Below are 19077 nucleotides of genomic sequence, written 5' to 3' on the forward strand. Positions count from 1 at the left end.
AATATATTCTAAAACAAAATGTTAAAAAAAAGAAAAACACCATGTAATTTTAATTAGAAACAAAGCATACTGCTCCTGGATGTTGCCAAATAAAACTTAAACAGTGTGTCGCTGTGATACATTTAAAAGATTTCTGTGTTTTTAAAAGACATATGTGAGCTTAAAAGTAATTCACAATGGAAGATTTATAAGTGATATAATTTATCTTTTTTGTTGCTTTGCTTGTTTATGTATAACTAATGTATGACTGATATCTACATGAAGTCCACTGAGAAGATTCTGTTGGAGTCAAGCGTTTTATTTGCATTCAGGAGTGCACATTTGAACATATTTTTCCTTTACACCTGAACCCTAGTTACCTCAGAAGCCATGACCTTTCTGTACTTTCCAGCATGGTAAGAATATCAGCAGCCCACCCTTAAAATGCAGATAAACTAGTTCATTAAAGCACACATTCGCGACATCAAGTAAATATTGTATTAACGGTTTGAATTATAAAACCATAAAGAATGTTACAGAGAATGAGAAGTATGACTGGATGACATTTGGCATCTCATTTGAGAAAGCCTCCTCAAAGAGAACATTCAAAGATTCAGCGAAAAGTTAGTGATATCTGTATAATCAATATGTCTCTAGTCTAAACCTTTTTCTGCTATTCTGGTTGACTAACACTTAAGCCACAGGAAGCCAGGGTGCCAGCTAATGCTACATGAAAAACCAGGAAGTGCGCTGTTGGCATTACCCCATTGCTTTCAATCACAACCAAACCACCAAATGATCAAACAATCTCCATGCACATCATTTAACATCTAAGGTCCTGGTGCAGTATATGATTATCAGTGATATAACACTGTCATCACCAATAACTCATTCATACTAGCTTTGCGTGTGATCTCCTCCACTGCGGTTGGCCACTTTGGTGAAGAACAAAAATAAACCCACTCTTTCACATCTATTTTGGAAAAACCTTTACTGTAGGGCGATCTTAACATATCCCTTAAATCTTAGTCACAATACAGCATTTAGTCTGTCATTTCTGTTGAATACGGAAAGATAAGCCAAAATCCACACCCCCTTGAACAGCCTCATAGGAACAGCACTCACACAAACTTACACTCGAACACTATAGCTAAAAGGAAATTCACAATGAAAAAAAAAACAAATGGACCATTGTTTCAAGCTCCGCTTATACGAGCTGTAGGATTTAAAATTGATTTCACGAGCCCATATTAACAGCAATTTTTTTTTTCCTCTGGAATACTTTTTTTGAGAAATTAAGTAATTAATTACTTTTATCCTATCACCAGCTGCTCTGCAGCAGATGGAGCCATTTCTGAAACCTTGTTGAATTCAATCCATAGAACTCATTTTCCTGGATTAGCGTGAGTGAAGTTTTGTGTCACAGCTCAGGTAACGCGCCGAGCGGCGGGGACGAAGCGCCCGCGCGGGTCACGTTTCCAACACGCTGCCTCAGATGTGTCTCTCCTTGCTTGTTTGAAGCCCTGGCCACTGCCGGGACCATCAGGAGAAACTATGGCGGCACCCTTGTATTTCAATAGCTCTTTTAGACCTTGATGTGATTATGATGTAAATTATGTGTGTCTTTTGTCTTTGTGCGATGTCGCACAGTGGCTCCACTGGAAATGAGGAGGGTCCTCAGTTTTCTCCTCAATATTGTTGATTCAATGCTGCTGAAGACTTTAATGGAAATACGGGGCCCCTACCACTGCAGGTTGCCGGAGCCCAAGTCACAAAAGTCTTCATGCGCTTTGCACAATCATGAGATCATACTGGCGATGGTGAAGTTTAAGAAAAGAACTACATGAAGTCATTATTTAGGTTGCAGTTTCACATTATCATTTATATGTGTCAATTTAACAGTCAGGATTTCAGCTCCACCTTCACAGATTACTTACGCCACTTACCAGGTGAGAACATGTACAGGTGAGACCCATGATCTCTGATTTGACTGACATCGCTGTTAACGAATGCGGTTGTTTAGAGTTTGACATTTTCACCATTGTAGTTGCAGCCTTGCATTCAGGGGAGTCTGAGCTTTAGAAAAACTTAGAAATTAATGGCATCAAGCTACCCTGGATAGCTCCTAGTCCCCCCAACTGCAGTAGAAGCGAAGCAAAGAGGAGAGACATTACCATGTCCTGTGGTGCATTAGCATTTCTATGTCTGGGGTTTAAAGAACAGAATGAAAGGGGGGCGGGGGGTGGAGCAGGAGAAGGGGAGAGGTGTCTATTTGCTCATCAGTGCAATAGCAGATAATTCTGCCAGCTTCCACATCCTTCTGTGCTACCGCGAGAGCATCAAAAGAATGGATAAGTCCTCCCGCTTCATTACAGAGTTTCATTACTGTTAACAGTGTGCTTATGTCTCCCTTTACAGCTAACACTTGGAACTGACTAATTACTGTGCATACCTGAGAAATTAAATTTACTCAGAAATTCATTTGCTTGGTGCGTGTGACTTGTCTTGTTCCTGTTCTTCCTTCAGAGTAACTTTTATTCTAACAGTTGTTTCAGTTTCCAGTATTTTTCTTGCTTGAGGTCAGAATTCAGAAATACAGAAGAGTAAAATAAAAGTGAATTGTGGTAAATTGTGATCTTTTGCCTATGACGAAGTCAGCTAAACCTGTTTGATGCACTAATTGTAAGTCGCTTTGGTTTAAAAGTGTCTGCGAAATGCCAAATTGTAATTATGAATAGTTTTAAAGCTGTTAAATTTGTTTTCACTAATAATTATATTTTCTTCATAAAACAAAGAAAATTGGGCACCATGATATTATTTCAAGACATAGATTCAAGTAAATTTTTAAAGGATGGCAAGTGTAATTTTTTGGGGAAAAAAAATAGTCATCAAAACATCATGGAATCCTTTTGCGTACTTGTTTTAATATTTGGAGAAGGACTTGTACTTTCTCATGGACATTGTAGCAGCAGTAACATAGGCCCTCTCTGATGTACCTCAAAAATATTGCAGAATTTCAGATAACATTAAATTTGATCCTAAAATGATAGAACATGGCAATATAAGGTAAAAACACACAGATGTTAAATGTAAGAAGTTAAGATGTGGATCCTGACCATTCTAAAGCTTAATATCTTACACTGAATATGAACATTCCAAAATATGAACATGACATCCCACTGACATGAGTATATTCCACATGGTCTGCACCTTCATATTGTACATGATGCATTTTAAAATTTTTGTTAAAACAAGGTGTTGAGAATCTGGCTGGGCACTGAATTGTCAGGATTCCGTATTGGGCTCTGTATACAACCCAATGTAAGGTTTCCCATTTTTTAACTTTCCCATCTATAATCTTAAAGGATACCCAGGGATGTTTTGTGAGAAAGAGAAAAAACAGTGGCTTCCCTTGCAATTATCATTGTACAACTAATTAATTACAGTCTGAAATTAATCTTAACTTTGAAAAGGACAACAATTTAAACATGCAACAGAGGGAAAGTGTTTGGTTTGTTATGTTAACAAGCATGTAAAAACCATGTGTGTAAAGATTGCTGACTCAGCATTTGCTTCCAAGGGTTAAATTTTCCCAAAAAACCAAAATAAAATTGTAAGAATTTTTTAAATACTAAGTTATTCACTGTTTTCAGCATAATAAGAACATTACTGGTGATATAATCACAGACTCATCCTCTGTTTGATATGAGACTGGTATTGCAAAAAAAAAAAAAAAAAGAAAACAATGTTGAGTTATATTATAAGGCTATGAATTAAACAGCCAATATCAGAGCTGCCACATACTGTATACAAATAACAACATCTTCTAGAAAAGCCACAAAAACACTAACTTCAGGGTGTTATTGTTATTACTAAAATCCAATTATAACGCACTTTGTCCAACAACATTTCTGAATGTGGAACTTGGCTCGTTTCAAAGACCTGGAATAAGAATATGCTTGTAAGCTGTTTGTGTTATTTTGTTAAGCACTGCCTTTCACCTTTTTGATGTCAACCAGCTGTCCTTATGTAGTACAATAAGACCATCAAACAACCCAATATTTCAATGCACTTTTTTCTGCGAAATTTGCATTAGGAGCAACATTTAACTTAATTTAGCATTTCCCTTGAAAATCAAAATTGCCCGGACTGAGAAACTAAATGACTTTTACAAAAAAGCTGTTATTCAGGCACAATATTCCTGCGTGTAATTGACATTTTCCATTTGTATATCTTTGACTCTAAAATCAATTTGATCTTGGAACCAGTGCTATGTTGCTTAGCACTATTCAGGAGTTAAGTTTATTTATCTGTCAGAGTCTGCAATGTCTTAGCGTCAGTCTTTTTTTATTATTTTCAGCTGTGGCTTAAAGTTAAAGAACACATTTACCGGCCAACAACAAGGATGCCAGAAACCATACATAATTAATTATGATAACATAAGGGTATGATTCTAAAATCATCAACAGCACCCTTAAACTAAGAAAAGAATCAACTATTTTACACATACAAAGTGGAAATCTAGGCCCAGGTTGCAGTGTGTAATAAACCTAAAATGCAACTATATTGTATTAAACAGACGAACTGAAGTCAAAGTTTGTGAGCATGAGAGCTTTGCTCCTGTGTCTACAGCTGTCACCATAAAAAGCACTATACAATCCACTCCGGCTTTGTCTTCATACACAATGCTAACATGTGTTCTTCTAAGACTAGCTTATACTCTTCATAAGTGCTGTGAGTTTAATTTAGGTAGACAGCATCAAATGCTATCTGGATGATCAAAAATAGGTCATGCTTCTTTAAAACCAGTTTGAGCCATTTAATCTCCTCACTAACAGTCTGAGACCCAAATAGAAGCTCCAGTTTTTTCCACCAAAGTCAGAGGCAATATTAATACATAACAAGTCAGCAAATTTTTAAAGTATGACTTATTCACAGATAACATTACAATAATGTCCTGGTGTACAAAGCCTTTTTTTTAAAGAAATGAAGGCCCATCTTAACATTTTCAGAACACACGACCATTGAATCGCAGTTATCACAAAATCATATTCAAGTACAGTGCAATTTTGCTGAGAAATCTATATAAATATAATTACAACACATTACATTTAAATTAAAGTGAGCTGTGAAAAAATAAGAGTAATTTACAGCTGAGCAAAAATACAAAAGTAAAATAAGCTTAAGTAATTATTTTCCCAGCTTTTGTGATATTAACAATATGCTTAATGGCAAACTATTTCAAACAGCGATGCATTTAAGGCCTTGTAAGCTTCCTGAAGCTTTGATCTGAATAGCAAAAAAAGAAACATGTTGGAGTTGGAATTAGCCCCCCCCCCCCCCCCCCACACACACACACCCCCATCAGTAAAATACATTATCGCAGAGCCCAATCTTGACCGTGGCCGCAATAATAAAAAGAACTTGAGCACAAACCTACTTCTCTGATCCTGAAAGTTTGATTTTTCCCCCCAGCGTCTCGCTGCCTTGTGTGGGAGCTGTGGCTTTGAAAGGTAGTCCCCAGGAATATGACATACTGTGCCTTTGACAGCCTGGAGATAAGCACCTGCGTTCGGGTCCCTTTTTACGTCACTCCTCCCCATTCAGAGCCCTTCAATATGATGCACATTTGCACATCAACAGTGCCCCCCCCCCCCCCCCCCCCCCACACACACACACACACACACACCACCACCACCACACTCCCTCCCTCCTCCTTTCCTCCACACCCACATCCACAAAACATACAAACAGACGCACACGCAGACAGATGTACGTGTTTGCATCCCCTCACGCAGGGATTTCTATGTCTTTTTTGTCCCCCCCTTTTTTTTTGTGCCGACATTGTGCTTCAGAAACTTTCACTTGCATTGTCATAACGTGATTGCTTGGGCATATGCCCTTCCAGGCTTCCCATATATCAGTCATCATGCAAATGAGATGGAATATCAGTCTTCAGCAGCAGATGGCCAGGGATGATAACAATGGCTCAACAGACGAGTTTCAATGTCCGCGACTTTATCGCTACGGCAACAACAACCAAAATATACGTAATGAAAGCCCTGTCTGTTAATTTTGTTTTTTTTTCCCTTTCTGTTCCTGCTTGCCTTTTATACTTATTATTATAACTATTTTGTGAATGAAAATCTTTTATTAGAGGACTTTCTATGCTAATGTCTAGAGGAGACTATCTATAAAAGCCAGGGACCTGGAAATGATTTTTGGTGACTAAGGAAGGCAGCAGCCTAGCAATTATTTGAGTAATTAGGTGTAATTCCTCCCTGTAGGCCATGTAACCCTCCTGAGCTAGCTCATGCATTAGACAGACCCAGATAGGGGAGAAGAAAAAAAGAAAGGGCCTCAAGACACTACAAATGCAGCTTACAAAAGCCCAGCCGCGGTGATGTCACCCAGCGTCCTGCTGACTTCTGTAAATACAAGCCCCCTAGCAAAAAGTAAACAGTGGAAGCGTTTAGCAAACAGGGGCAGATTACAATGACAAAAGCAGCCACACTTCTAGGTGGAGTCTGGGGGGCCCTCGGGCTCGGGCTTCAGAATAAGTGACGCGCATGAGGACCCTCTTTAGAGATGCAAGCAGTTCCATTACCAGCTGACATTGGGGGCCACCAACACAAGCTTGTCTCCAGGTTGTGTCACACGTCTCACGAGATTGATGTGTGAACACAATGTGCAATAATGTGTTTTGGGGAGCATCTCTTTGACACATATAGGCTTTTTGGGGCTTGGGGGTTGGGGGCTTGGGGGCTTGGGGTGGTTGATATCATTGTTTAAGGTTTGACAGTTGATCGTCACCTTGTTTAACACCGTATTTGAAAGTATAATTTTTGCGTCTTCATGAGTACGTTACACTCTGTATGTAGATGAAGGAACAGGACATATCCTCTCTCTTGCAGGTTTTTTCCCTCAATTTCTGCTTAACAATAATTGCAACATGTAAGCATCTTACCAAATAATAAAAGCATTCTGTTTTATAAATGCAGACAATCACAGGGAATATTGCACAACAAGCATCTGTCCTGATTGCCACATGTAAGGAAACATTGTAAAACGTCAGAACATGACAAAAGAACATTAACTACAAGAAAGGATCAAACTCTGAAATCTGCAAAATCACCAGGACGAAATGAGAAAAATCATATTGCATCCAGTGAGGAAAAACAAAACACATCTTAAAACACCATACTTAAAAGCCATAATACTTACCAACACTTAATACCCTATCAAAACACATTTCATCAGCAAACATTTTCATAAATTGTCCAATTGATCCTTTTCATAAATTGTCCATTACAATTTTTGACATAGACTATGTTTTTTAAAAATATATTCAGATGTTTAATCTGTGCAGTTTCACTATACTAATATTTCAGCAACTTAAATCTGTGGTCAATAGCCGTGGGTTGGCAGAAAAAAAGCAAACAGAAATGGGCTGGTAAAGCATTGCACATGTCAGACTAGGGTTCAGATTTAAAAGGTACAGTTCATAATTGTGGAAAAGTTTTGATTACATTTATCAAACTATTACAATGGGTCACCACATGTTAAGGGTAAAAGCTTTTTATGGATTAGGTTGCATTTTGATGTAAGTAAACTAAAAGAGAGAGAATATCCAATTGTTTAGGAAATGCGTACTATAGACTATGATTTCCATAAAAGAGGTGTAATGAAATCATTATCCATATAATTTCCTCAGACACTTCAGAGGTATCAACAAAGGAATATTTTACAGTATAACCAAAAAATTGAAACCATACTCTCCCAGGGCGGCTAATGATTAAAACCATGACAATCATTAAAATGTTAATGACTACCCTATAAACTGATACTTTCAGTAATTAATGTTAAATTATGAAATAAAAAATAAATGAAATAATTACCCCCACATATTGCACCACAGTATTGTTGAATATAGTTCCCTTTTGTTATGTACAATTAGTTTGATATGTATATGGACAAAATATCTCTTTGTAACACAACAAATAGAATTCACAATCAAAGAAAACCATACATACATAAGTGAACCAGGAAGCAGTCATATCTCCTATGAATACCACATTTAACACTGACAGCAGAAATTCTTTAGTATATTTAAAGGCGGGTTGATTACATTTTTAAGTCTGTTATTATAATTTTTATGCTTCTGTATTAGGACATTACATCCTTCAAAAACTGATTTACAAGAAGTCCAATTTAAACTGCAGCTGAAGTTTAAGCAATCAAAACTAATCCAACTAAGACACAAGCTGTAGCAATTTTGCTTTCACGGCAATTTTGATATTTGGCAAAATAAAGTGTAAATGCTTGTGGCCTGGATCCAACAAAGATGCGATGAGAGGTTAGGAGAGGACATCACAGTCATCAATCTGCATGTCATTTTCAAAATATTCACATTACAAGTTTGCATTGTTCAGATCCTTAAGATAACTGTGGAGAAAGCCCTTGAAGATTGACTGTTTAACACATTAATTGTTTACATGCCTGCCATATAAACCAGAGTGCTGCTTTTAACGTCCCCAAATACCTGCTTGTGACCTGCCTTGGAAGTAGCGCCTAAGATCTAACAACATGAAACAAGAGGCTGTAGGCCTGATAAACTACCATGTTCATGCTGATTAGAATGCTCACTAAAATCTCAACTAACACTTCATAACTCTACCTTGTTATCTAAGTAGCTAGTATGCTAAGTATGATGAAGACTCAGACATACAAGTATCACTCTTCTAACTTGTTATTGCGTGAAACTGAGTTGTATTTTAACCGTCTGTTGCTTAGCACTACAAGGATTCACATAATATCGTATAAGGATCACGTAATTGTTTTTTATTGCTTTTTGCCTTGGCTAGTTTGCACCGGTGCACTTTAACTGCCAGTCTAATTAGTTGGTAGTTTAGTCTCCCCCTCTCAGCTGACTGCTCATCCGCTCGCTAACTGAACAGGGCATTTATTGGGTGTGTCTGCACTGAAGTGGCAGCCTTGTCTCCCAGCCTTGTATGAGGACAAGCTAGTCTACCAGTGGGAGTCCACTGAGGTAAACCACCAAGGGAGGCCCTGTCACATCACTATGCCATACTGCATTTGTTAATTAACTTAATGAATTATGTGAATCTAATCTCATCCATTATACGTAGAAGTTTTGCTTCAGGGTATGTATTGGTGTTGTGTAGGACAGTCCTGTTGGGCATATTGTGTTGCACTTGCATGTTGGGCCCGGTATGCATTTGCGATCTTGGCCTTGTGTTTGACACTGGCTCTTATGTGTTTGTGGATGGTGGTGTCCTTGTTTGTGTAATATTTCATGTTGTTTTATGTGACACACTTTGTGCTTGACTTTGGGGGCTATGGATATGAGCATCAGCTGGATAACAAAAATGTAAAAGTAAGGTTAAATATACTCACATTTTGTACATCACTCTCGAGGAGAACATCTCCTGAATGTTAAAAATGTAAATGTAATATTAAATGTACTTATCTTGCACATCGCTCTGGAAAAAAGCATCTGCTAAGTGACAAAATGTAATGTAAAGCATAATATAAAAGAAGCACGAGGAAGCTACACATTGCTTCCTTCTAGTATGATGGACCTAGTAGCTAGCTAGTGAGTTAAATTGTCTTTTGTTTCATTAGCAAACAAGCTATATAGCCAGAAAGTCACAAGTCTTCTACGATCATATCACAGATGTAACAGGTTATTAGCACGTTATAAGATTGTTGACTTCATACTTTGCCTGCATATTAAATGGTCTAATGATCTGTATGCATCAATTTAAATTTACATCAATTAACATACAGTATATGCAAGTGAGAGCCACTGAAGTACCCACTGTGCCTAGTCAGTCAAGTTACATTATATAGTAATTACATGATTCTGAGCACCATTGGTAACTGTAGCTCAGTATGAAAGTATTTAACTAAACTATTTAACCATTATGTCCAAACATAGCCACATTCTGTGACACTGCTAATGGGAGTAACATTGTCAAAAGCCTAATAAAAACATCAATAAGCTAACTAACTACTGTACATGACAGTAAAATCAATAAACAAGTTTAGATGACAGGGAAACCACATTCTGCTTCTGATGCAATTTCTGATCATTTCCACATTGGTAATTATAATTTACAACTTAAGTCTTAATATAATGAACCTATATATTCTCAAAACACTGCATATTTACAAAGTATATAACAAAGCTATTCGTCTCAATGGCTGAAGTTCCGGATTGCTGTGGCTAAAATGTTTAACTGTTAAGCTAACACGTTAATTTAGCAGAAGTAGCTAGCTTACTCTGTGAAAAGTACAACTTGTGGAATCAGCTATCTAATATGGGAACACTGACTATCATTGCCACAACGGAAAAGTTCACAGAGGTGCACTAATGCAAAAATACCTTTCAGGCCTGTCGAGGGCCTGAGCTGTCTACTTATATATAGGCCAAAATATAAAATACTATCCGCAGTGTACTCATGCTGCACTTACAAAATAAGAAACTGGGCATAAAGCACTGAACAGTTCAGTCAAGTGCTCTGCAGCCACTCACAGTGATCTTGCATGGGTCAGAATATGAGCAAAAGTACACAAACACCTTGAAAATTTTGATAAAGACTCCAAGTACAAGATGCACAGTGGTGGTGCTATACCAAGTTCTGCCTGGCCCCAGTCTACCTACCCGAACCCAAGGTGAAAAACACCCTAAAAGCAGAAACAGCCACGGTAATCACTGATGAGATGTTCAGTCTCATTTCTCGCTTTCCTGTCGATGTTCTGATTGCTCCACTTGAACAGAAAGAAGGAAGAAGTTGGAGCTGCCTTATGCTGCACGAAATTCATTAATGCTGCCAAATCATTCCATAGTTATGCAATCAGCTGTTGAAGATTCTCACAGAATACAAGATGAGTTTTAATGATATTCTCATTCTAGATACTGACAATGCCCAGCATACATACCAGTCACCAGTGGTCTGTTTCTATTAAATTTGGTTTTTCCTTTGGTTTGGAGGCATATAGGCATATTTGTTTGGAATAAAGTGAATTCAATAATTTGTTCTTTCAGCAACAAATAATTTTGAACAGTTCTATATGACAAACAATGAAAAATGACCTTTTCTGATTGTAGAAGTATTAAAATGTTGTTTAAGAATTCTAGAAAATTTACATCTTTGTACCCCATGATTTATAATACGAAATTCTCGTGTCAGCGAAGCCTTTTTATACACTGTGCTTCCCAGTCTAACAATTTATTTCTTATTTCATCAATATCTTCATTTTAACACACAAGATAGTGTTTGGCAGTATCAAGAGGACAACAAAGTAAGATGCCATTTGCTCTGTTAGTACAATGACTCAACAATGAGGGTTAGTTATCTAGGTAACTGTGCTAGCCAGCTTTCTAACTGACCTCATGAACTAACTACAAATCACAAAACTACAAATAATGACAGCAATTTTCCAGCAGTGTAGCTAAGTGCCATATTACTTACATTCTCATTGACCAAGCAATAAATCATTAAACATAACCTTATTTTGTACAGTATCATGTTTCTTATCATTTTCATCAGATTACACCACTAAAACTGTCACATTGTTTTCTATTTCTGGAATGACATTCTTACCTTGTTATTATTTATATCACTGCTCCACAGACAATTTTCTTTGTGTTTCTGTGTATAACTGTTACACAGCAATATAATCAAATACATTGTGCTAAATAACATTTGACAGGCTGATTGAGCTTGTTGATTCTCTATTTTGGGGACCTTAGTCTCTGACTTTGATCCGCCCACTACAAAGTAATTACAAATCATGAGCTGAGGACATGACTTTTTTTTGTATTTGTCAAAAGACTGCTGCTTCAAAACCAAACTTTTAGCACTGGGTTTCGTATGAGCAAGTGGATAAATGTTATCATTTCATCCCAGTCCATGCTTTATTCAGGGTCTTCACTCATGCTGTACTCATTACTCCCAGACTGCATGGGGCTCTGAGGGCCTACTCCACGGCCTCAGGGAGAGGGGTGTTGGTAAACATCTCGTCTGTGATGCCAGTGACCTCAGTCCTCCAGCCACCCCAGCATAATTCTGACCTATCGGAGCTTGAAGGCATTAGACACCCTACTGTGAGAGAGCATCACCCCATTCTCTCTCTCTCTCTCTCTCTCTCTCTCTCTCTCTCTCTCTCTCTCTCTCCCTCACTCCCTCTCTCTCTCTCTAGTCACCACTACATGCGTTCCTACAACTGGCTAGGCTTCTTAGGCCCACCAGGGTTTATTATAAGTCTAACTTCACTCAACAGCATGTCACAAGCGAGTCTCTTAAAACACAGCTTTAAGAAAACTATCTGCAAATCAAATATTCCAAGATTGCAGTGATTAGTCATATATGTACTGGAAGGGGAACGCTTACACAATTACAGCTGATTAAACAAGATGCTGGTGTGACACGAGAAAAGTGTTTCTTCGCATTCCAAGAAAGAAGCAGTACCTCTGCAGTCAGGACAGTATGCAGACAGAGACAGAGCCACACTCAAATGCACAAGACACTCCAAGACCTTATATTAGCACGGGATGGCACAACTCCAACCAAATGTTAAAGCTCATCTACAAACTCTATCTGTATGTGTGAGAACTTTGAATAGCCTTCAGTATAATGGCTGCCAAAATGTTCCTAAACTACCATTTATAACAGTGTCCAATATGCAACTCTACAGTAGCTCCAGTATATAATTTCAAAGGTTTAGTCACCTGGCACGGTATATGATGTACCAGTATAATTATTTGCATACCAGATCAATTAAATTAAATGATTCAGAATCGCAGTCCATTACTGATAACTCTTTTCGGTGAACACCTTTGTAACTACAGTATGCTACTGTGCTATAACAGCCCACTGCACAATCAGTCAGTATAGACCAAGTTATTCTTCTATACTTTCTTTTACAGTTCTTGATAATATAATCTAGAGACCTAGCCTGACACAATTGCCTTTTATTAAAATCTACACTGATATACAATTAGGTTGAAGAACATGCAGTAACAACATTCTAGGTCTATGCTAGATTTAGTACACACCATTGGGAAGTGTAATAATGTCTATACAATTACTCATATCTGCTTTAAACATATTCTTCCCCAATGTACCAAAATGCCTGTTGAAGTCAGTATGTGATTAACAGAAGCACTTTACTGCAGTTAATGTAGCAGTGCATTTTAAGATGGATATACATGGGGTTGACAAAATAATGTATGAATGACACATGAATATTAATTAACTAATAAAGAGCTGGCCTGCCCTTTGTCTTCAGAACAGGTTTTGAACTGTTTTGTAGTGGGATACTGGACCATCCTTCAACGAAGGCCTCCAGTTCATTGAGAGATGAAGGAGCTATACTCCACATTCCAGAACATCCCATAAAGGGTCAATGACGTTAAGATCTGGTGATTCAGATGACCACGGAAGGTGTTTGCCTTCCATCCTGGTGTTCATGAAGACTGGGTCACAGTGATGTGTGTGTGATGTGTTTTGTGATCATTTTAAGGCCATTGTTTTGAGGTTTTTAGCAACTGTCCCATTAAGTGTCTGTCTATCCCTATCAGTGAGTTTCATCTTGCAACCACTTTTTATCTTTCCGTATGCAGTTTTGTCATGTTTGGCCATTTCTTGTTATGCCATCATGGTTTTCAACACTCCTCCTTTAGTGGGTCCATGGGTTGTAAGACATGAGTCTGCAGGTCTCTGACTTCATTTGATGTATGAGTGTACAAACTGCAGTCAATAGACAGCACAAATTATGTCAGCACAAATCTACAGTTTTAGCTAACAACTAAAAGAGGGTGCCTTTAGATGATTTTAAATCTGAAAGACCTAATCATGAATTATTCAGTCTCTATCTTGCATTCAGGTCTTTGTGGTTGCACATCATCAGGGAGTTTGCTACAGAGACCCACAGTATTATGAGGATATTATGTTACAGTATGTATGGAACACACACTTACTAGTGTCAAAACGAGTAGATAATTTTTTGACAGTGTATAACTGTTTTCTATCTATCTAGCCTCCCTAGTACCAAGGGCTTGCTTACAGGCATTGCTAGTCAGTGAAACGTTATTGACAACATTACCTATCTGTTCTGTACTTCATTATACTTCTCAATAATAAAAATGAAATATGTTTTTATATATCTTTTAAAGTGTACCTGTTTTTAACCTTGACATGTCACCTGACTATGCTACAGAAGCACATGTTGGTATGGCATACGGTTATTTCAAAGTTATATGCATTTCTACTGGCAACCAGTCCTTTACATTCCTCTGGGGTTTTGTGTTTCATACAGCATTTTGAGTTCACTTGCACCAAAATAGTGTTTTGAAACACAGCCATAACTCCATTTATCTGTTCTGACACCTTGCCTTTGGGGGTTTAGAACATTAAAATGGTGTATTAAAATATGTTAACCGTAGCAGAAGTATGATCTCATGCTTGCTTGAATATTTGTCTCTGGTAGAGTTTCAATAGGTGTTTTTTTTTTTTGGCTCTGAGTCCTGGTCCTGTGGGTTATAACACCTGTCATCGGCATCAGCAAAGGATTTAAGCATTTTCATTTGATAATACGATTCCAGGGGCATTTCTTTAACTCAAGTGGTCCCAACTGTTCTTTTATTACAGTACAGTCTGCTGAATACACTGTTCTGAACATCAAGTATTGTTGTTATGGGCATATTCTTTATATGGCTTGTGACAACAAAATGCTCTGCTGATTTGATAATAAAGATTTTCCTCAATCCTCTGCAGAACTAAAAAGTGTCGTATGAAATAAGGCTCAAGGGTCCATGAGCACATTCATCCACTGACATTATTACAGCTCACCTGCAGAACTAATTACATATACATGCACATGGAAGTCTTAAAAGCCTATTGTAGATTTCCAAGAATCCAAAGGACGTGTTCCTCATGGCTTTTGTATGAAAAATGACCTTTGAAAGGCCAGTATACAATAAAACTTTGGTTTTTCTGCACAATTCAGGGGCATGCTTGAGAGTGCACAAGAACCTCTTATTAATGTGATTTACAATGTTTTGATTGCACCCAATACAGGAAGCTTGCTGCTGTGAATCAGCATGCTAATGTCCTTTCAACTAAACAAAGAAATTGATTATGAAGTAAGTTTCTCCAGCACAAGTAGCTGGCTTTGGTGTGATTAATGGGGTTGGCCATTGATTTTCTTTTGTTTATGTCTTTGTTAACTTTCTCCATACACAATTATAATTTGTTTTCAAACAATAAATCCAATTTAGGTGCACAAATTAAATCTGCCGATTGGCTCATCCATGTCATTTTCATTTTTAAAGAGATATCGTTCCAAAAATCTGAATGTGAATCCTAAACTGACTCTGAACACGGTTACTGGTAAAAGACCTGGATACATTTATTTTTGTTTTATTTTCCACTTTAATGCTACTTGAAAACATCTTCTTTCTATGGCTGTAACAGAGTACATTCTGAAAAACTTTCTCTGGGCTAAATGAGAGGGTGAGCGCTTTTTCCATGTTTTTTTATGATTAGTTATGGTTACTTTTTTATTTCTGGATGGAATTAAGTCAAGAGAGCTAAGTTGAATTATGTGTGCTCATACAGATATGCATACATATCACTTGCAACACATTTTGCTAAGGTGTGTGCCAACATACAAATACGTAGAAGAGTATTACTAATCAGAGTCAAGGAGTGTGCATTGTGATTTCTTCCTTCATGTATTTGGGGGCAACCATTGTCCCCTGTTTAAATAACATCACAAAAGGTGTTTGACACATACCGACTGCTCTTGATACAGCAGCACTATTGGCATTTGCAAGTCAAATGGTAGTTTTTTAGTCTGAGTACTCAATCAAAAGGCATTTGCAATATTCCACAGATTTTCTTGAGCAATTTAAAAACTTCTGCAGATCCAGACGTTTGCACTTACTGATTTCTCGCATCATCTCTCCAAGATAGTGATAATACGATTTCTGTGTTTTTCGCTGTTGAGAAACAAACTGGATTATGAACAGATCACTACATAAACAGCTTTCTAAAAGGAGGCAGCTATTTTAAAAGAGGCTGAAGAAATGCAAAGAAGGATTTAAATTTTAATTTGAATTTATTCCAGCAAGTGAAAGGTTCTTTTGAGAGGGGATTTCAGCAGAGATGATGGTATTTAAAAGTGATAAACAAGCATCTAAACCTCCAGTAAAATGCAGTATTTGCTTCTTTCTAGTATAGAAGAGGAATTGGGCTTGACTCCTGTGGTCACATAAAAAAAGAAAAAATAAGTAATAATACTAATAAAAATGTAAATAAATTGGATAGATAAAGACACTTTCGTGCAATTCATATGAGCAAATTAGATCATTAGAATATACACACCTGAATGATGTACATTTGAATAATTTATGTATATGTAAACAAGAGATTTCCAAAAGTGGTGCTTTCCAATTTGTTTTTGTAAATACAAATATCCGGTATGAATTGTCTTAATGATTCTCACAGTGACAATGAGGTATCTGCGTATGTGTGTGTCTATGTCTGTATGAGCATGTACAAGAGGATATACCTGTTTTATGAGAGAATGTCTTTTCAAAGAGTGCAAACAGCACAAAAGAATGACCTGATGTTTAAGGGAGAATAATGTAGACTCCTCCATTTAGCGCTTTTGATGACACACAGAAGCTGTACTGGAGTCTACAGGGCCCAAGGGCCCAGCATTTATCTTGACATCTATGTTGTACACAGTCCCTGGGCAGGACAGAAGTCAGTCAAAGGGCATTTCCCCAATATAGCTTGATAGTCCAGTAGAGGCAATGAAATTGAAACCTGGAAACTTTCTGGAGTGGACACTCTAGCCACAGCTCCACTACGAGAAGACCCCACAAACAAAAGTGAATGTTTTCAGTGTTACTCTAGCCCTAGGTACAGAGAACCCTCATTGTGTTTCAGCTATACTGTATTCATCAATGCAAAGGTATTGCCTGGTAAACATCTTTAACTAGGTTGCTTTAATTGTTGTGCCATGGATGCTCTTAGTTGACTTTCCTGGTAGGTAAAAGTCTGGAAATTAGAGAAAACTGAAATGCTATGGCATTCATGAAAAATATATTTTCCAGGCATATTACACAAATATCAGGCCCTTCTGCATTGAGGAAACTAGGGAACAAATAAATCATATGGCAGCATATTCCTGTTTCTGATATCAAAGAATTACAGTGTTCAAACAAAACAGATTATCTGAATTCGACATCTTTTCCCATCTTAAAACAATTTTTCTGTTCATCATACATCGAAGGTCCCCTGCCATACCACATGTTCCAAAAACACCCTGCTTGAAATAAACGAACCAAACCGCACATATGTCCATTATTTTACATTGTCCTGATTATTTATGTGTTTCTGTTTTCATCACGTGCTGGAGAGGAGCACGCTGCCCTTTCGCACATTTCTTGGCGAAGCTAATTTTATTCTCTTACGGCCTCAAACGGAATATGCCAAGCAATCGTTAAAGGGCTGGAAATAAAGGGCTTATCTGACAGTTTGCCTTTGCAGCATTTGTGGCTTGGACCTTGCAGCAGACTATTATACTCAGATTAATTCTGTGACATCCCTGTGTCGGAGGAGCTCTCAGCCTGCTGGAAACGGCATTCGTTGGAATTGGAGAATTTGGGTTGACCACTACACAACTGCCTAGGAGCCTATGCCACACAAGCAATACAAAGAGTTACATCATTCTCCTATCCAGTTAATCCGATCATGGCCAGTCATTGTGCATTTGCTATCCTCAGCATATACCAGCAAAAGTGCCAAGTAAACCCATTTTACAAGACTCCCTCACAGAGACGTGCCAGTATCGGGCTACAATTTCACAGAGGAGGGATTGCTGAACTCATCCATATAACCTAAGCATGCTTATACCAGGAGGGAGGCCACATTATCAAGTACCGCTTTCCTGGTGCGCTGTGGTGCGAGAATGAGACGATGATGTCTTTGTAAATGCCGGCATATGTTACATAGGAGTAGAAACGTAATATATTGAGGTTGGTCTTGCCATATTACGAAAACAAAAAGGCAAGCTTGATTTTATTTCCTCCAAGAAGAGAAATAAAAATCACCCTCAGCTGAAACTAATGAATGCATTAAGCTGAGACAAATAACATCAGGTTATGGATGTGACCTCGCATCTGTGAATTCACGATAGTCTGATGGAAGTTTGCCATGTGAGGATGCCGCATTCTGTGTCACACTCGATGCAAGAGGCGACGGCAAGTGAACTCCTGCTTCTTAATTATCCTCAGCACTTAATAGTTCACTGTGATGACAGAAACTGGCAGCCTGTGTTTCATTATCATAACAAGAATTACATCCTGTGGCATAGCCAGGAACGTGCTGGTGAAAATGGAGACCAACAAAAGAGAGCTACAGAGCTTTGAGGTCTATGAAAGGTACCATATAAATTCAATCCAACATTCTGTTTCATTTCAAGGCAGCCTGTCAGACAGCATGCCCAAATGGCTCGAACGTTACATGCCTAAACTCCATGAGGAAGAATGTGGCAACACTGTTATGAGGATAACACCATGCAGGGGTCACCAGGATGGGCTCAGCCATTTTAAGACAGACTGCGGCGCTCACTATGAATAGAAACCATTCTCAAGTTGATTTACATGGGGGACTGCCAACCAAAATGGTGTATTGGAAGACAACCACTTTAACATACAACAGCCCATGGCAAAGTTTCTTCTACTATTTCCTTGTATGTTGTAAAGAGGCAATTTCTGGATGATGAGCCTTGTTACAACTTTCAGAAATTGTACTGTCAGGTAATGAAAGCCAGAGATACACTGTCAATCTTCTAGCATGCTAACATGGCAGGCATTTATAATATGAAAGCAAATGTACAGCAAGTAACACATGAAGGTGCTGCAATAAGCTGTGCACACATGGTAAACAGTGAGGATGAGTTAAGGCCTATTTTGCACCAAGACTGTAGACTTGTCAGCACTGGCATGTGAGTCATTGCCTATAGAGTTCACAACATTTAGCTTGTATACCTACCCAA

General features: G+C 38.0%; 1 protein-coding gene across 3 annotated transcripts in view; it reads right to left on the bottom strand.

Moving 5' to 3' along the window:
• Positions 1-19077, bottom strand: part of st18 (ST18 C2H2C-type zinc finger transcription factor) — an 85461-nt gene that overhangs the window by 49797 nt on the left and 16587 nt on the right. Inside the window, exon 1 of one of the 3 annotated variants that reach the window (XM_036518804.1) lies at positions 5420-5533. The exons of 1 other annotated variant lie outside the window; for it this stretch is intronic. The gene's annotated coding sequence lies outside the window, so the exon portion shown is untranslated. Of the gene's footprint in view, positions 1-5415; positions 5534-19077 lie in introns of those variants that run through there. One more of the 3 variants, XM_036518803.1, reaches the window with a different exon arrangement.

The sequence above is a fragment of the Megalops cyprinoides genome, chromosome 24 (assembly GCF_013368585.1).
Source record: "Megalops cyprinoides isolate fMegCyp1 chromosome 24, fMegCyp1.pri, whole genome shotgun sequence".
NCBI classification, from domain to species: Eukaryota; Metazoa; Chordata; class Actinopteri; order Elopiformes; family Megalopidae; genus Megalops; species Megalops cyprinoides.